Source organism: Triturus cristatus, chromosome 6 (assembly GCF_964204655.1).
Source record: "Triturus cristatus chromosome 6, aTriCri1.1, whole genome shotgun sequence".
Lineage (NCBI taxonomy): Eukaryota > Metazoa > Chordata > Amphibia > Caudata > Salamandridae > Triturus > Triturus cristatus.
Window position 1 is genome coordinate 420,955,100 of NC_140589.1, and position 19,571 is coordinate 420,974,670.

The 19,571-nt window shown below is 47.5% G+C and overlaps 1 long non-coding RNA gene across 1 annotated transcript in view; it reads right to left on the reverse strand.

The window, feature by feature from the left end:
* The window catches only part of LOC146817233 (uncharacterized), a 35,506-nt gene that overhangs the window by 3,209 nt on the left and 12,726 nt on the right, over nucleotides 1–19,571 (reverse strand). The gene's annotated exons all lie outside the window — the stretch shown is intronic.

The window sequence follows — 19,571 nt, forward strand, 5'->3', positions numbered from 1 at the left end:
ATTCAGAGATGTGTCCTTGTCAGATTGGGTGATGACTGTGCAGGCCAGGTGGGCTCACACTGAGAAGGACAACAGGGACCCACACATCCATTAACACAAGCAATCACTGTCCTTACTCCTGCATTACCAACTTGCTGTGTCACTGTATGGCTGACAAGACAATACACGTCCCTCAAATCTTGATGTGCAGGCAGGGAAACGTGTGAAATAGGCCACACACCCCTTTCCCCTGGAAAAAGCATGCTAGGCAGTGTATGACAAAACCCCACATTCTCAGGCACAAACTGCAGCAGCTCAACTTCATGTGTGCCCCCCTGCACTCTCACTCACACTGTTGAAGACATACCACGACATTTGGAGCACCATAAAGCCATTGATACTGTGTGAGCACCTCGTCCACCAGGACCTCCAGCTCCTCACTGGTGAAGGGCCTGGCTTGGATCTTCTCAGTCCTCACTATCACTGTGGCCAGGTGACAGCAGCAGTTGGTGTTGAGGGGGGGCAGGCAGCAGTCCCTGGAGGCAGCAGCAACAGCAGGTGAGGGGTCTCAGGCAGCAGGGTCTGGGAGCTGTGGAAATGTGAGGCTCCCTCCCACACATATATAGCCCCGTGGAGTTGTTTCTAGGCTGCTGCAATTGGTGTTTCAAGTCTGCCTTTTTCAAATGCATCCAATGTCCGGCTCCGAGGTGGTGAAGCATGCCTACCCCGTTTTTCAAAATTGCATTAGGCTACCCCAATTGCGGTTCCCATTGTCTATAAGGGCATGGTCCATGGCGGTGACACACCGCAGGGGCCAGGCGGGCGCTACCGTGATGGTGCATCTTTCATTTGCATCCAATGACCGGCCCGCGGTGGCAGAGCATGCCTACTGTGATTTTCAAAATTGCAATAGGCTACCGAGATTGAGGCTCCCATTGGCTGTAAGGGCATGGTCCATGGTCCATGGCAGTGACACACCGCTGGTGCCAGGCGGTAGCTACCTCGATTTGGGTGCATGCCAACCGACATTTGGCAACTCATATATGTCTATCACTACCGCGAATGTGTCTTGGGCATTGGCGGTGACACACCACTGGTGCCAGGCGGTAGCTACCGCGATTTGGGTGGCGGAGCATGCCAACCACCATAGCTCTAAAGTGCTGAAGTAATGGATGGGGTAACTAGGTATTAGTTACCCCATCCATTACTTCAGCGCTAACCCCGCCACTAGCTTCCCCTCTCTCACACACAGCTTTTTCGATTATTCGCAGGTGCTCGATATGACCTTGCCCTGATGAAGACCCCACCATGAGGACTAACTCACCCTCTGTTACAGGGGTCGAAACGTAGACTGCTCTACCTCTACACAGACTCTAAAGACAAAAATTGTGAAATACGCATGTACATTAGAGCTATGTGTTTATCCAGGAACTATTGACCTATGTCAGGCAGGGAAGGTCGCCTACTATGTACAAATGATGTATATATGTCACGACACCCTTTCCCTGTCCTCCTATCACTCATTCGCCACTCCCTACCCATTCTCTTTCTTTCCCACTCACTAAGAGCACTGTAATTTTTGTATCACAACATATTGAAACAACTGCTTTGCCAAAATAAGTAATGCTTTGAATTTGAATCGCATTCTAAAATACCTGATTGAAGACAGTAATAAATTAAATCAAGGCAGCTATAAATCACAAACTGTGGATTGCGCTTTTGTAATTATATTTGTTGTTTTCTTATAAGTAATTGCTACTACGACCACTTATATAATGTTCAACTTATGCCTGAAGGTGTGGCAGGTACAGCAGTTAGGTATGAGACAGCAGTGTTGCATTTTTACACATATGCTGGATGAAATACTTGCAGGCATGCCCATGCTAGATGTGGCCATATCCCTATGTGCATTCTCATAGTCCGATGTTGTTTCAGAGGTACGTGCTGTGTGAAAGGGGACACGTGTACGAGTAGTGTAGCTGAAGGTGTCCCTACATGTAAGCTGCTCTGTAACTCAATTGTGATGACAGTCATTGTTGGTGTTGTGTCAGTCAAAACGTAGGATGTTGTGCACATCTCATGGTGTATTGCATTGACATTTGTCCACTTTCATCTCAACTAGGAGGAGACAAAATCTGCATCATCCCTTCAAAGTGCTGACAGACAAGGAGAATGAGGAGGTCATACGGAAATTCCGTCTGGATAGAGCCACCCCACAGAACCTTTGTGCTATGTTGGAGCCCCACCTGCAGCCTCGCAGAACATATCCAACAGCTTTCACCCCAACATCTAAGGTGATGGTGGCCCTGCATTTTTTTGCCACTGGATCATTCCAGCACACGGTGTCCAGTGCAGGTGGGATGTCGCAACCTATGTTCAGCATGGTGCTACGTGATGTCCTGTCTGCTTTGATGATCTACAAGGCCAGATATATCCATTTCCCCAGGGGGCCTGAATTGGCGGCTGTGAAGGGAGATTTTTATGCCCATGGACACATCCCCCATGTTGTTGGTGCCATTGATTGCACCCATGTTGGGCTAATTCCACCACAGGCACGTGAGCACATCTACAGGAATCGGAAACATTTCCACTCCATAAATGTGCAAGTGGTGTGCCAGGCGGATATGATCATTCTCGCACATGTGTACGAAATTTCCCGGCTCAGCCCATGACTCATACATCATGCGTAACAACATTGTACCACAGCTGATGGCTAATCTGCATCTTGAGCGTGCATGGATTGTGGGTGAGTATGCAGAGTAAAACAGCGTGCTGTGTGTGTGACATGCTGTCCTCTGCCACAGTGACATTACAAGGTTTCTCTGTGTTCCTCACACCTAGGTGACTCTGCATATCCCAATTGTCCTTGGTTGCTGAGCCCACTGCGGAATCCCAGGACACCAGCGAAAGTCCGCTACAATGATGCCCATTGGAGGACACGTCGTGTGGTGGAGCGTACTTTTGGTCTCCTGAAGTCACAATTTTGCTGCCTGGACAAGATCGGAGGTGCACTGATGTACCCGCCCAAAAAGGTGTGTCAGATTGTAGATTGTATGGCAGGCTGCATGCTCCACAACCTAGCCATTTGCAAGGAGATTCCCCCTGCTTCTGGATGCTGATGACCAGCCAAGGCCCCCGCCTGCAAACCGACCCGTGTCCAGTGATGAGGAGAGTGGAGAGGAGGAAGGTGTTGACCTGTGTCAACAGCTCATCAACCGCTACTTCACTTGAAGGTGAGTGACAATGTACAACGGAACCATTGTCTGATGATGTTGCTGTTGTTGTGAAAGTTTATGTGAGCTTTGTTACTGCAGCCGGTTGTTGACTCAGTGGTGGCTGACAATGTTTCTGATGCAGGGTAGTTTGGAACTTCTACAGGATGTGTATGTTGGCACTTGTTGCTCATTGTGATGTGTGCATGTTAGATTAGATTGATGGTAAGTGTTGTGTGATGTCTGTGATGCCACACCCAGACTAGTGAATGTTGTTCTGTTGTGTTTTCCTAGCTCCCTTCAGCCTCTCCTTGCCTACATACATTCCATACTCCTGGTACATTGTAATTAGGGTGAAGACTGCACATCCTGGAATAGAGACGGAGCAGAAACAATAACATGTGTCTAAGGAGTATTTATTTACAAAGGTGACATGTGAGGGGGTGAACATTTACATTGGGGTAATTAGTGAAGCAGTGAGTTGATAGTTATGGTAAATGAGAGAATCGAGTAGTCACCACATTGATGTGGTGACCCAGTCCAACAGACAGATTCCATTCACAAGGCAGTGTGGGGAAGGACAGTCCAAAAAGTCAATGCAGTAGTGAAGAGGGTTGCCATCATGGCTGGCTCTGTGTCTGATGTTTGGCAGGTTCTTTTCCATGGGATACTCCCAGGGATTTCTTGGGATGGCCCCTTCGTCACTTGGCAGGGGTGGCCTCTGATGTAGGGCCAGTGGGGTCTGAGGACTCACCCCTCGCTGTGGCCACAGGGGAGGATGTTGAACTGTCATCCTGCGGCCCAGGAGCAGGTGTTGTTTGTGGCGCAGGCCTGTCTCTCAGTACCACCACTAGCTGGCCAAAAAGGGCCACAATTTGTCCCATGAGGGTGTCCATGAACCTCATTAGCAGGAGGAGCTCACAGGAATCTTCTTCTGACCGGCCCGTTGGTGCCTACGCCCGTTCATATGCGCCAAGGACTCTGTTTATGTTGTCCAAGGCTTTGGTCCCAGGCTTTGGTTGTCTGTGAGTGACCCTGGCCCATCCACCTGCCCTGCTGCCACTGACCTGTTGCCTCACCACTGTAGGTACCCGCATCCTCTCCTTGGCCACCTCAGTTGGTAGTGTGGGGTGGTCATCCTCTGTGACAGGGGCAGTGTTGCAGGCAGCACTGGTGGTGGAGGTGGAGGACGCACAGGCCCTAACAGCAGGGGTCTGCAGATGTGGTGGGGGGACGATCGGTCCTGGGACCGGTTGTGCCCTGGCACACCAGATGGGACAGCTCAGAGCTCCTCATCCTCTGAATCCCAGGAGTCAACATCTGAGAGTCCATGTTCCACAGGGGGAGACTGGCTCTGCAGGTTGCTGGTGTTGTCCTCTGCAGTCAGTTTTTGGTCACCTGTGGGACATATGGGAAATGGTAATTGCAGTGCACCCCCCCAAGCTTTGTGTTAGCTGTGTATTAGTCACTGTTTGTACACCACACAGTTGACTAATCATCACATTGTTTGTATGTGCACTACTGTTCCTCCTGAGATGATGTTGAGGTACATGCATTACTTGTCCATGGTGTGAGGTGTCAAAACATACCATGCGCCACGTGCATGTTTTGTGATTACAGGGACATGTTGCCATCTAGGGACTTGCGTAACAAAGATTTTCAGTGACGCCTCTTTGTTGATTACTCTGCCCTGGCAGACGTGACATCTGGGCATGAACTGGCCATTGTTATCTCATGCATACCTTTGTCATGTCATGTGCAAATCTGAATTTGTACCAACAACCATGCTTTCTTTGTTTTCATGTGGTCCTTGCACTTCTGGCCACATGGCACTTCCACATGGCACTTCCACATGGCATTCAGTGCTGTGCATGATTGTGCACAGACTTTCTTCAGCATGCTAATTGTTGTGTCATACTTTGGTTGCTGTGACAATTGAATTTGCTTAGCTGTCTGCACACTGTGAGAGGCAATGGTATTGGTGTGTATATTTGTGCGATGAGAGGGCTGGTGTTGTCATATGGCACCATGGTTTTTGAGAGGAATGGCTGGGTGCATGTACTGGCTACTTACTTGTTATGCTTTCACATTTGCATTGGATTTGTGACACATCTGTTTGTGTGTGTATGGTGTAGGCTTCCATCCTGCTCAGGTGTGGGACAAGGAAGCATACTACCTACCTGTTAGTTTGAAGCGGACAGTGCAATGGTTTACATACGCATCTGGGTGGGAGGGAGTGCTCCTTCCTGATGAGCCAGGGAACAAGGGGGCCTGGTGTGAGTTGATGTGCAGGCCTCCCACCCCCAAAAAGCCTCCCAGGGAAGGGGTCTACCTACCTGTTAGTTTGTTTGTAGTGAGACAATGGCTTCCAAATGCTTTGGGCGGGTGCTCCATCCTTCTCAGGAGTGGGTCAGGGGGCCTGGTGTGAGTTGTTGTGCAGGCCTCCCACCCCCAAACAGCCCTCACAGAGATGAGGTCTACCCACCTGTTAGTTTGATGTGAGCAATGCAGTCTCTGCCACATGCTTTGGGGGTGCTCCATCCTGCTCAGGTATGGGACAGGGGGAATGATGGGAGTTGTAGTGCAGTCTTCCTACCCACAAACACCCCTCCCTGTTACGATGGGTATCTACCTGTTAGTTTATTGTGAGCAATGCAATCTCTGCAACATGCTTGGGGGGTGGGGGTGCTCCATCCTTCTCAGGTATGGGACAGGGGGCATGGTGGGAGTTGCAGTGCAGTCTTCCCACCCACAAACACCCCTCCTTGTTAAGATGGCTACCTACCTGTTAGTTTGATGTGCGCAATTCTATCTCTGCCACATGCTTCTGGGGGGGGGGGGGTGCTCCATCCTGCTCAGGTGTGGGACAGGGGGCATGGTGGGAGTTGTAGTGCAGTCTTCCAACCCACAAATACCCCTCCCTGTTAAGATGGCTACCTACCTGTTAGTTTGATGTGAGCAATGCAATCTCTGCCACATGCTTTGGGGGTGCCCCATCCTGCTCAGGGGTGGGACAGTGGGCATGGTGGGAGTTGTGTTGCTGGCCTCCTACCCCCAAACAACCCTCCCTGGGAAGATGGCTACCTATCTGTTAGGTGAATGTGAGCCATTCAATGGCTGGCAAATGCTTCTGGGTGGTGGGGGGAGTGCTCCATCCTCAGGGGTGGGTCAGGGGGCCTGGTGAAAGTTTCTGTTCAGGCCTCCCATACCCAGACAGCCCTCTCAGAGATGAGGTCTACTTACCTGTTAGTTTGTTTGAAGTTAGACAATGGCTTCCAAATGATTCTGGGTGTGGAGTGCTCCATCCTGCTCAAGTGTGGGACAGGGGGCATGGTGGGAGTTGTAGTACAGTCTTCCCACCCACAAACACCCCTCCCTGTTAAGATGGCTACCTACCTGTTAGTTTGATGTGAGCAATGCTATCTCTGCCACATGCTTCTGGGGGGTGCTCCATCCTGCTCAGGTGTGGGACAGGGGGCATGGTGGGAATTGTGTTGCTGGCCTCCCACCCCCAAACAGCCCTCCCAGGGAAGATGTCTACCTATCTGTTAGGTGGAGGTGAACTCCGCAATGGCTGACACATGCTTCTGGGTGGGAGGGAGTGCTCCATCTTGATAAGCCGGGGAACAAGGGAGCATGGTGGGAGTAGTAGTGCAGGCATCCCACCCCCAAACAGCTCAACCTGGGAAGATGGCTACTTACCTGTTAGGTGGAGGTGAACTCTACAAATGCTGATGCATGCTTCTGGGTGGGAGCGAGTACTCCATCTTGATGAGCTGGGGAACAAGGGGGCATGGTGGGAGTAGTAGTGCTGGCTGCCTATACACATGTAACCCTGGGAATGTTGCAGACTACATTTGGGGTGATTTAGATGGAGTGGATGTTACATCTGTGGTGCCTGTGTTGGGTATTGTGATGCATATGAATGTACTTGGGCCTAGGAGATGTAGCTTTGTAGTTGTGCAAGACAGTACATGGCAGTATAATGGTTTACATTTGTTTGTCCTTACCAGCCTGCACTCCCCTGGCTATTTATGTGAGACTCTCTGGATACAGTATGGCAAGCACCTTCTCCTCCCATGCAGTGAATGTTTTGGGTGCAATGGGAGGGCCACCGCCTGTCCTCTGACTGAGCCAGCTCACGGTTCTTGCTCCTCTTCTGTTTCATGCCACCACTCCATGATTTCCTTTTTTGTTCGCTGGGTGGTCCCTACTGCATTGACCTTATTGACTATCCTTTTCCCACATTTGTGCTCTTGTGGCTAATGGTGTCTGTTGGACCAGGATACCAAACACTTGTGGTTCTACTCTGATTATCTCATCTACCATGACTGTCAACTCACTCTCTGTGAATTTGGGGATTTTTTATGTTGCCATGGTGTGTGATGTGCAAAGGAGTTATAGGTGCAGGGGTGTGAGTGGTGGGGGTGGTGGTGATGTGTATGGTGTGTGATGTGCAAAGGGGTTAGAGGTACAGGTGTGGAAGTGGTGCTGTGTGTGGTGTGAGTAGTGATGGTGTGTTGATTTGCCTCTCCTTTGTGCTCTGGTGTTGGGTCCCTCAGTTGTGTAGTTTTGCAAAGGATTCTGGTCAGGGAAGGGGCTGGTTTTATACTCAGCTATGTGGGTGTGTCCAAATGGGGAATTGCTTGCAGGTGTGTTGTGTGGGTTGTCCTGGGATTTGTATTTTTGTAGTTGCCATGTGGTTGTGTAATTTGGGTGTGTTCTGTGTTTTTGGGTGCATGGCTAGTTTGCTGTGTGCACTTTGTGCCCTTGTTGTGAGTTTTTTCTGTCAACCGCCATATTTGTCACGGAGCGGTGGCTATGCTACAGCTCTTCTGCCGGCTCTCCCATTCATCACTGTTGGCGACCGCGGCGGTCGGAAACAGCGGAATGTACCGCAGTAACATCAGGGGTATCCCAATTTTACGTGCTGTGTCTCCGTTGTCATGGCGGCATTTTGGTGATTTTCCGAAGCAAATCTGACCGTCGCGGATGGATTTTTGCCTTCTCCGCCTGCTACGGGCGTTTTTTCTTTGTCTCGTTCCGCCGCGGTCGGTATTTTTGGGCGGTTGATCCTAATTGTACCGCCGGTTTAGTTGCGGTACCGGTGGGTGTTTTTTTCCCGCTACCTTGGCGGTCCGGGTGGTTTTCCGACCACCATCCTAATGGGCCCCTAAGTATAGATTACTCCACCAATAGCAACTTTGCCCATCGAATAAAAAAAATATAGCCCTGGCCTATGTACCAACAACTTAAGTAGCCAAGCACTATAACATACAAACAAAAGTAACTCCTTTCCTAGACTACTTTGAAGACACTTGGTGGTTGATTAGGATGGTCAGCCCGGCGGTGGCGATCTGCCTGCCATTGCAACCCTATTTAACACACACCATATTTTAATGGTTGGGGGTATCGCAGCGGACGCAAAGTGCGTCCGACTGGTTTTCCGCCAGTCGGCATCGTTACGATTGCCGGCGGTGCAGATTTGGGCCACAATATGGTGGCGGTGCCTAGCACATCCATATTAGGATGTAGGGAAATCAAGGCCTTTCCATAGCGGCGATGCCGCCATGGAAAGGCTGGCGGGGATTCACTTTGGAGGCCCGTTGCGGGCCCCCAGGGGGGTGGGGGGTTGGGGGCTGCACTTGGCATTGCCCTGCACATGGTGGCAGGCACCGCAGGGCAATGCACAACATGGCATTTTCACCATTACGGCGGGTGCTGCAGCCAGCAGCACCCGCAGCAATGCTGAGAATGCCTGATGCGACCGCCGCGGTGGCGGTTGCATCAAGTTTTGGGTGGCAGGACCGCCACCTGGCTGGCAGGCGGTCCAGTTTCCGCTAGGGTGTCCACCCGCCATCCTAATTGCCCCCTAGAGTGGGAAGGCTACATAGGTCAGGGCACAGTAGACAACCAAAGGTCCAAATCCCCAGGTGGAACGTCTACGATACCACTCTAGCTCAACAAGCTAAAACTAATAACGCGGTGGAAGGATGCACAATGCCTTCCACGCCACATTAGGAAGATGGCAACCAACCTTACACAAACTAATAGAAACCAGAAAAAAAAACACAGCTATCAAGAGCTAAGACTAGAGCAATCCGTAACTAAAATCAGCCCTAAACTCAGTAAACAAACAAAAACAATGTATGAATACCTGCAACATAAAACTCAACTATTTCCAAACACCAAGGGGCCTATTCCGATCCTGGAAAAATATTCCCCGTATGAATCGTATCTGGATTTTTTACCGTACGAATCGTATAAGTCCCGTACAAACTGGCAAGTACGATTCGTATGTGAAAAAGTCCATACGAATCGCATTGGGTAAATTCCCCGACACGTCCTCGGGTCGGAAAAGGTGTCCGACACGTCCCCGGACATTTTTACGTACGAATCTGAAAACTGAAGTCCCAGTGCGCAAGTACGATTCGTACCGTCCGTACAACCGTATGGTAAAAAGACCAACCTGGACCGAACTCCTATAGCAACCATGGCGACGTCCAAGCAGGTGCTCGGTACACGCCGAACAACCCCCCAGCCCCCTGTATGCACGCGCCGTCCCCCCCCAGCCCCGCGGATCTACGCGCCGTCCCCCCCAGCCCCCGTATGTATGCACCGTCCCCCCCAACCCCGCGGATGTACACGCCTTCCCCCCCCAGCCCCGCGGATGGACGCGCCGTACCACCAGCCCCCCCGTGGATGGACGCGCCGTACCCCCACCCCCGTGTGTACGGCGCGGACCCCCACCCCCGTGTGTACAGCACGTACCCCCACCTGTGTATGTACGGCGCGTACCCCCACCCGTGTATGTACGGCACGTACCCCCACCCGTGTATGTACGGTGCGTACCCCCACCCCCGTGTGTACGGCGCGGACCCCCACCCGTGTATGTACGGTGCGGACCCCCACCCCCGTAGGTACGGTGCGGACCCCCACCCGTGTATGTACGACACGGACCCCCACCCGTGTATGTGTGGCGCATACCCCCACCCCCCGTGTGTACGGCGCGGACCCCCACCCGTGTATGTACGGCGCGGACCCCCACCCGTGTATGTACGGCACGTACCCCCACCCCCGTGTGTACGGCGTGGACCCCCACCCGTGTATGTAAGGCGTACATACACGGGTGGGGGTCCGCACCGTACCTACATACTGGTGTATACTACAAATGGTGTTTCCGTACGAATCGTACTTTTAAGTTTGTATGGTGTTTTTACCGGGTACGAGACGGACGGAGAAAACGCTCCGACCGATGGTTCGTACCCGGTTTTTCCAGGATCGGAATCGGCCCCCAAAGGTATAGAATACCTAGACATGATTGCTAAATCAATACTATAAACAAAAAACAATCCTAAACATCAAACGAACTTTAAAATAACAAAACATTTAACCTACACAATTCTATTCTTTTTATTTGAAAATTAAAAATGTACATATAAATATATGACATAATATAATTATTAAAATAAAAAGGAAACAAACAAACAAAATGTAACCAAAAACATTTCCCACCCATAATAATAAAAAATAATGTACAGTTATGTTGCAGTAGATGGTCCATGAAAACAAACAAATCCATAGTAGATAAATCAAAAGAAGAATCCATTCGAAAAGAAAGCCCCCCAAAAAAATGCAAAAATACAACTGTATAAAAAAGGCTCCAACAACGCAAACCTCTGAATAACAAAACCCTCAAAAACCTGAAAATTAGATTTTTTTGTAAAACGCAAAAATAGGACTGTAGAAAAAAGGCTCCAACGACGCAATCCTCTGAATACCGAAACCATCAAAACCCCAAAAATTAGCTAAAAAAAGATGCTCCAACAAACCCGAAAAATAAAATGAAATGTAAAAAATTTAGGGGCATATGAAATTATCGCCGCTTTTGCAAAGGAGGCGTGCCTGACAAGACTCCCTTGGGAAAATATCGCGAAGGCAGCTTCGCGATATTAACAAGGGAGGGTAGCGATTTTTAAAATCGCGTTAAGTATGCCTTAATGCAGGAATTTAACGTCTGTTAAATTCCTGACTAATGCATACTTAACATGGGGGGTGGATTTTGTGGCTAAGACCACAGGCCCTATCATCTAGGATATCGCCGTTTTCCACCATGGAAAACGGCGATATCCCAACTATCTCTGGAATTTTATCGCCTCGGCGATGCGTGTTGTTAATAACGCGCAAACAGGGCGATAAATTCCAGAGATAGCCGGCGATAAATATGCATGCGCTAAGCGCGCTTTGCGATATTTATCGCCGGCCCTTGTTACTATGCCCCTTACTTGTTTCAAAGAAACAAAATACATTTTCCTTTTTTTTAAAAAAAAAAAAGAAAAAAGGTGTTGTCAGCACCATCCAATCACAAAACGGAAAACCTGTAAATAAAAAAGAGATCACCCTCCCACAATAACATGTACAAACCCACAAACATTAATATTAACACTAAATACAACATAGCAATTAAACAACAAATAACTAACACTATATAACACTCTACTTCTATCCAACACTACGTCAAACAAATAAAACACTAAACAACCAAAACAACACCTAGTACACCAAAAATGAACAATTACCGTGTTAACAAATTTAACTACACTTCTTATTCCTCGGCCCTACCCTCTACCTTAAAAGTAAAATGAATCAAACTTACCTTAACCGACGAAACAGAGCTCCCAACTGCGAGGTTCCGTCTTGCAAAATGACTTAACAATGAAACAGATAGAAAAGTAAGGAAATGTAACAAATGGCCGCGTAGGAAAAATAAAAAAAAAGACTGACTCCCCATAAACAAGAATGGCAGAAATGATATAAAAAATCCAAAAATGTAATGTATATTTGTATCTATTGTAAAAATTTTTTACAAATGTTCAAAAAATGTACGAAAAATTGTATAACATACATTGAATATTATATTAGCAAAAACAAAAAATATTGGGCCTCATGTAGGTAAATAAAAATTACCGATTCTTAAATACCGAACCGTACCGAATCGGTATTTAAGAATCGGTAAGTTATATGTAGGTAAAAATTCGGTAATAATTACCGAATCGGTAACATTCGGTAATCAAGAATCGGAATTTACCGAATCGGTAAATACCGAGGTGGTATTTCGGTATTACCGAATCGGGAAAAAAAATCACATGACTGGATGAAACAGCCAATCCTGTGCAACCACACCCCACCCAACCAGGAAGTGGCCACACCCAGGCAGGTGCACACAATTAACAGACTCTGGAGAGGCTTGGAGTGCAGAGGAGAGGCAGGGAGCCAGTGCCTGTTTGTGCAGCAAAAAAACATCATGTCGACGCAGAGGACAGTGAGAGATGGAGGGGAAAGGAGGAGGAAGATGAAATTCAGCCCCAAGGAACTCCAGGTGCTGGTGGAGATGGTGGTGAAGCAGCACCAGAAGCTGTTTGGGAGGCAGTCCCTGCAAGTGCCTGAGGCTGAAAAGCGCAATATTTGGCTGGCCATCCAGGCGCAGGTCAATGCTGTGGGAGTGACCCACAGGGACATAGAGGTCCTCAAAAAGCGCTGGTATGACCTGAGGATTGTAACCAAGAGGAAGATGGGGGAAATCCAGAAGGAGGCCAGCCAGACTGGAGGTGGAACCAACAGGGCACCTGCCCTCACTGAACTTGAGGAGCTGGTGGGGGCCACAATCGAGAATGAGAGCGTCGTAGGCCTTGGGGATGCTGACAGCTCTGCCAGAGCCGCCACCCAACAAGGTAAGACGAATGCACAGCAATGTAGCCCCCCCTACCCCTATCCCACATCCCCCATTGTGAAATGAGTATCCCACTCCAGTCCATGTGTTAGTGCAGACAGGCAATGCATTCTGGGAGATGTAGTCAGGGAAACCCCAACCATGAAGTAAATGGCACAGGACAACAAGGCATGTTACACACATTAGCCAAAAGCAGGCAGAGGACAAATTTAGAGTGTAACATGATTTAATTGTGATGCTTGCTATGCAGCCCTTCAGGTACACTGAGCCGATGTTGCATTTCTGTCCACAGATGTGACATCGCGCAGGACAGGACATGCTGCAGGAGAGAGGGCACACCGGCCACACAGATCAGCTCTGGCCAGCACAAGTTCAGCCCAGGGAGCAGTGCCACAGGCAGCCGCACCACTAACACAGGCAGCCTCGCCTCAACCAGAGCCAGCCTCACCTCAACCAGAGCCAGCCTCACCTCAACCAGAGCCAGCATCACCTCACCCAGAGCCAGCATCGCCACTCATGTTTGATTCACCGGCCACATCACCGCCTGCATGTGTGAGAATGAGGAGGCGTTCCGCCGCCAGGCTGCGAGCCTTAGACACCTCGTCTGACGACAGCAGGGGCCCTGATAAAATTACTATGCCCCAGGATGGGAGCCATGCCACTGTGCCCTACACCTCACAGGCAGAACAGACGGGTGCAAGAGGGCGCCGCAGGTCATGTGTCCAGAGTCCACCAGCAAACATTGACAGCCATGGTGTCTTCTCGGGGCTCGAGGGCCAAATGTTAAAACAAAAGCGCCTGCAAACAAAGGCAGTCATTTCAGTCCAGAGGCATATGCGGTGCATGAAATCTACATTAGTCAACATGGACAATAACATCAGCACAATGGCAGCGGGCATTCGGGACATGACCCAGTCAATCCAGCAGTCGTGCAGCAAATTAGATGCTGACATAGATGCACGGCGCCGGGAACGGCAGAGGAGGGACACTAACACCAGGGCACTCAACCGTCTGGCAACTGCCACTTCTCTACTCTGCCGGCGCTCTGTGTCGATGCAGGAGGGCCTGACACACTGCTGCAGCGACGTGTCTCGGGGGATGGTGCAGGTGACAAGTGCACTAGAGGTGCTATTAACAAGTCAGGCGGCGACAACTGCTGCAGGGGATGCTGCGGAGAGCATCGACTCCAGCAGCAGGAGCAGCATCACACCCCCCATCCCAGAAGCACGCAGGAGCAGCAGGCGGCTTGGGGTTGGCTGTAGTGAGGATGCTCAATCCATGGCATCCCACACTGCAGCGCGTATGCACAAACAATGATGCAGCCCTGCGTAGCCAATTCCCAATGGGTGACGTAACCCTGGACTTACTCCTTGTAAATATGCTATGTTGCCAGATTGGCTTGATCTTGTTTTCATGGCGTAGTGCCGCATTAAAACTACGTCATGACATACCACAACTGGCTGTGTCCCCTCTTACTCAGAAATAGTTGCATGTGATCTCTGCCCGTCTCTCTCTCCCATCTATTGCAATTGGCACTCCAGCTGCGTTGCCCTCTGGCTGGCCTGACTCTTCCTCGTTGTCCTCAAAATCTGTTAGTTCCACCTCTGTTCCTCTCTTCGTGGCAAGGTTGTGCAGCATTGCACAAGTGGCAATGATCTTTCAGCAGTTGATCGGTGTGTACTGGCGTGCGCCTCTGCTCTTGTGGAGGCAGCGGAACCTGCTTTTCAGTAGTCCAAACGTGCGCTCCACCACATTGCGTGTAGATTTATGTGCCACGTTATATCGTCTCTCACTCTGGGTTGATGGGTGTAGGTAGGGAGTGAGGATGAATGACCGGCAGGCATATGCACTGTCGCCTAGGTGAGTAAAAGGGAACCATCAGTCACATGCCTCTATACACTATGATTTGCAGGTTTCATGGGGCGTCACTGTTACTTACCTAGCAGGTATCCCTCTCCAAATTCTCCGGCAATCAGTCGTGTGTAGATCCCACTGTTCTGGAAGATGTAAGAGTCGTGGGTGCTCCCAGGAAACTTCGCTACAATATCAGTGATGATGTTCCCTGCATCACAGATCACCTGCACATTGATGGAGTGGGTGGACTTTCTGTTCCTGTAGATGTGCTCAGTGTCAGCTGGTGGGCAGATTGGGATGTGTGTGCCATCAATACAGCCAATGACATGGGGGAACTGTGCCATGTGATAAAAGTCAGTTTTAGTTTTCTGCAGTTCAGCCTGTGTGTTTGGGAAGCTGATGTAGTGGTGCATTCTCTGCATCATGGCATCCAGGAACTTCCTGAAGAAACGGGACAGGCAACTCTGGGATACACCGCCCACCGCAGCTATAACCCCCTGGTAACTGCCAGATGCCAGTAGATGTAGGCTGCAGAGCACCTGCACATGTGGTGGTATGGCATGCGCCCTTCTTGTTGGCTGGTCCAGGAGTGGGTGCAGGTCCCTTATCAGGTCCATGATGGTTTGGGGGTGTAGCCTGTACCTTTCATGTATCTCTGCATCAGTCAGTTGGAAGAGTGTGATGCGCTGTCTGTAGATGCGTTCCTCCCGTCTCCAAATCCTCAGACCTGTTGCCTGTAGACGTAGGTGCCTTGCAATGACATACAGAGCGGCCATGTTGTCCACGCTGTTGCATTTTGGGATTGCTTATATGGTCTGTTGATGGTTACCACCTGCTTTCACTGAGTGTTAATTACCGACTCTTAATTACCGAATTTCATGGATTTCTTAATTACCGATTTTTCCTACATGTCATTTTCAGTTTTACCACTTCATATTTACCACTTCATATTTACCGATTCATATTTACCACTTCATATTTACCGAATCGGTAAATATGTATTCGGTAAATATGAATCGGTATTTTAGAATTCGGTAATTATGAATCGGTATTTACCGCTTCAAATTTACCGAAAACTTGTGTTTGGCCTCCTACATCTCACTTGTCTAAATACCGGTCGGTAACGGCATATTTACCGAAAATCGGCCGTTACCGACCGGTTTGTTTCATGTACTCACCTTCAAAATATAAAATTACAATAAGGTTATTGTAAAAGTGCAACGAATATAACAATTTTTATAAAAATAAATGATATAAACTATATTTGTAAAACAAATTGTAAATTATTTAATATATTAACTATTTTCTCAATAATAATATTTAATATACTAAATAATAAAACATTTACAAAATATAAACTTGTAAAATACATATTATATAATTTTACAACAAAAATAAAATCATATTAAGGTGCCGATTCCGATCCTGTAAAACCCGGGTACAAATGGTGGTACGGAGCGTTTTCTCCGTACGACTCGTACCCGGGAATTCCACCGTACAAACCAGCAAGTACGATTCGTACAGAAATACCATTTCCGTACGAATCGTAAAAAACACCGTACGGCTAAAAAAATACATACAATTCCGATCCTGGACAGCGCGGACGCGATGTCCGCACGGAGTCAGGCAGCGTTTTATGGACCAGCAAGTACGATTCGTACCCACAGCGCTCCGCACGGCTATATTTTTACGGGAGCCAAAAAGTGCTGGAAAAGCTAAGTACGCCGCGATGCACGAGAAACTGGGGGCCCGGTATGCGCCGTACACGCCATCACCCACATCGTAAGTGTCATCATGTACGGTGCTTACCCCAACATTGCATATGTATGGACTGTACCCCCAGCCCCCCGTATGTACAGCGCGTACCCCCCACCCCGGTATGTACGGGCCATACCCCCAGCCCCCCGTATGTACGCGCCGTACCCCCCACCCCCCGTATGTTCGGGCCGTACCCCCAGCCCCCCATATGTACGCGCCACACCCCCAGCCCCCCATATGTACCTGCCAGACTCCCAGCCCGTATGTACGTGCCGTACCCCCAGCCCCCGTATGTACGTGCCGTACCCCCCACCCCCGTATGTTCGGGCCGTACCCCCAGCCCCCGTATGTATGCGCCGTACCCCCAGCCCCCCCATATGTATGCACCGTACCTCCAGCCCCGTATGTACGCGCCATACCCCCAGCCCCCCCGTATGAACGCGCCGTACCCCCCACCCCCGTATGTACAGGCCGTACCCCCAGCCCCCCGTATGTATTCACCGTACCCCCAGCCCCTGTATATACGCGCCATAGCCCCAGCCCCGTATGTACGCGCCGTACCCCCAGCCCCCCGTATGTGAGCGCCATACCCCCAGCGCATATGGGGGTATGGCGCATACATACGGGCTGGGGTACGGCGCGTACATACGGGGGGTTGGGGGTACGGCGCGTACATACGGGGCTGGGGGTACGGCGCGAACATACCAGGGTGCTGGGGGTACGGCGCGTACATACGGGGCTGGGGGTACGGCGCGTACATACGGGGGGCTGGGGGTACGGCACGTACATACGGGGGGGAAATTTTCTGAAGTATAATCATGAAATAAGTACGTATATATTTAGTTCTTCAATTATATACACTTTGATTTCTATTATTTAAAAAATGTTATGAGAAAAACTAAACATTTTAGTACATTTCTTTTTATGTTTTTTTAATACATTTAGGTGCCGATTCCGATCCGCACCGCCGCAATGATTGCCTGGTTCTGGGTTCTGCGAGGCGGGTGGAAAAGGACCACCTTGCGGAACCGTGGCGGTTGGTCTTTCTGACCGCCGCTGAATAATAGTGATTCCCACTGCCATCCTAATATGGCGGTGGGTAAATCACCTTTTGATGGCCGGCCCGGCGGTGGCGACCTGCCCACCATCGTATTCAGCCCTTAAACTCGGGAAAGTGCTAGATAATAAACCATAATAAATTACTATTCTGACTCCAAAACCAACTAAACTCAGGAAAAGTGCTGGATAATAACCCAAAATAAATTACTATTCTAACTCCCAAACCAACTAAACTCAGGGAAAGTGCGGGATATTAAGCCCCAAAAAATTACTTTTCAAACTCCAAAACCAACTAAACTCAAAGAAAGTGCTGGATAATGAACCATAAGAAATTACTATTCCAACTCAAAAACCAACTAAACATAAAGAAAGTGCTGTATAAAAAAAAACCATAATAAATTACTATTCCAACTAAAAAAAAAATGATATTCCTAACTCCAAAACAAAATAAAAGGAAAATACTACATAATTAAAAAACATGTAAAAATATTAAATATTTCAAAACTATGAAAAAAACAAAAAATTTAAAACAATTAAAAATATTATCAAAATAAAAAATGTAACACATTTTCTTTTTAGATTTAACTCCAAAAAATATAAATAAAAAATTGTAAAAACATAAATGATTATTAATACAAATACTACAAAAATTATTTTAAAAAATGGAAACACCCCTACCCACAAAATAAAAATAATCTTATTAATTTCTTTATCACAATTATAATTTCCACATTTAAACATTTATCATTGTTTACATTTAACTAAATACAAAAAGAATTACAAAATTATGTCAAAAAAAGTAAAAATAATAAACCGATTGTATTTTATGAAATTGGTTTTTAAATTAAAATAATAAAAAATGTTTTAAACAATTTACATCAAAGTATTGACACCCCCAAATTGTTTTACAATTTTTGAAAATTGGAAGTGTACAGTTATTTATATCTTTCAATACATTTTTTATTAAAATTTTTTTTTAACCAACATTCTTAAATTTCTCCCCCCATCCCCTATAAACCCAACTTCTCGCTCCTACATTTTCCCATAAAATTAAAAAAATATAAAAAGAAATTAAATAAATATTTTTAAATTAGTTCCCACCCCTGTCCCCTATAAACCCAAAATCCTGCTCCTAACATTTTATAAACATTTTACAATTATTTCAAATTTTAAACAAATATTTTTGATTTACTTTCCACCCTTATCCCCTATAAACCAACATCCCGCTCCTAAAAATAAATTAAAATACAATAACAACACACATTATCACATAAAAAAATTAAATTGAAAAATATAAAATATCTACTACCAAATTAATTTTAAAAAAACATAAACATTATACAAAAAAATACAAACAGTCAATATTATTGACAACAATATATTTGCCATCGATATTTACAAAATCGATATTTCTACATTACACAAAAATTAATATTTTAAACAACGAAAATACTTGGATATACAAGTTTGGTGGTGGGCAATAGGCAAATGGCGCTCTACGGTCACAAGCATATATTTGTTATAGCAAGTAATCTGGCACGGTGCATAAGTAGGGAAAGACCACCAAATCCTCAAGTTCGTGTTCAGCAGACCACTTGATTGTATATACAAATCCTCTGCACATGTTTGGAAATAAATACATAAAATTGCATTGATATATAACACTCATGCTTGTCTTGTATTTTCAGATGTCTTTAATTTGAAATCTCAAGCCTTCTTAGCCAACACGTGTTTCGTCGATGTTACAAGGGAATACCCCGCGGCTTCTTCAGGGCTAAGGGAATATATAAACAAGTACTTGTTCGTATATGCAATCGTAGAATAGAACAGGTTTACTATCAAATATTATCGCCATGACTTTGGTGATTTATTTAAGTTCCCACTTTATGAGTGGTATGGTGTGGAAATACAAGTGAACTCAAATAATACATGCAATTTGTACATATTTATTGGTGTGCCAGTATAACAATGGCGGAAGA